This window comes from Myotis davidii, unplaced genomic scaffold (assembly GCF_000327345.1).
Source record: "Myotis davidii unplaced genomic scaffold, ASM32734v1 scaffold6200, whole genome shotgun sequence".
Taxonomy (NCBI): Eukaryota; Metazoa; Chordata; class Mammalia; order Chiroptera; family Vespertilionidae; genus Myotis; species Myotis davidii.
The window spans coordinates 1-207 of record NW_006292187.1 but is presented as its reverse complement, the minus strand read 5'-3'; positions in this window follow the sequence as shown (position 1 = coordinate 207).

Below are 207 nucleotides of genomic sequence, written 5' to 3'. Positions count from 1 at the left end.
TTGGGGGAGGAAGGGCCAGGAGCTTGCCCTTCCTCACCCACTTCTATACTCCTCTGCCCCAGACATAAGAATGTCTAAGCCCCTGGAGGCCTAGAAGCAAGGTCTGGACTCCCTGTCAGAGCCCACAGGTGTGTGGGAACCAGAGGGTGGGCAGTGTGGGTAGTGGGAGCTGGATGGTGGGAGCTTTGGGGCAGTTGGTGACCCCTC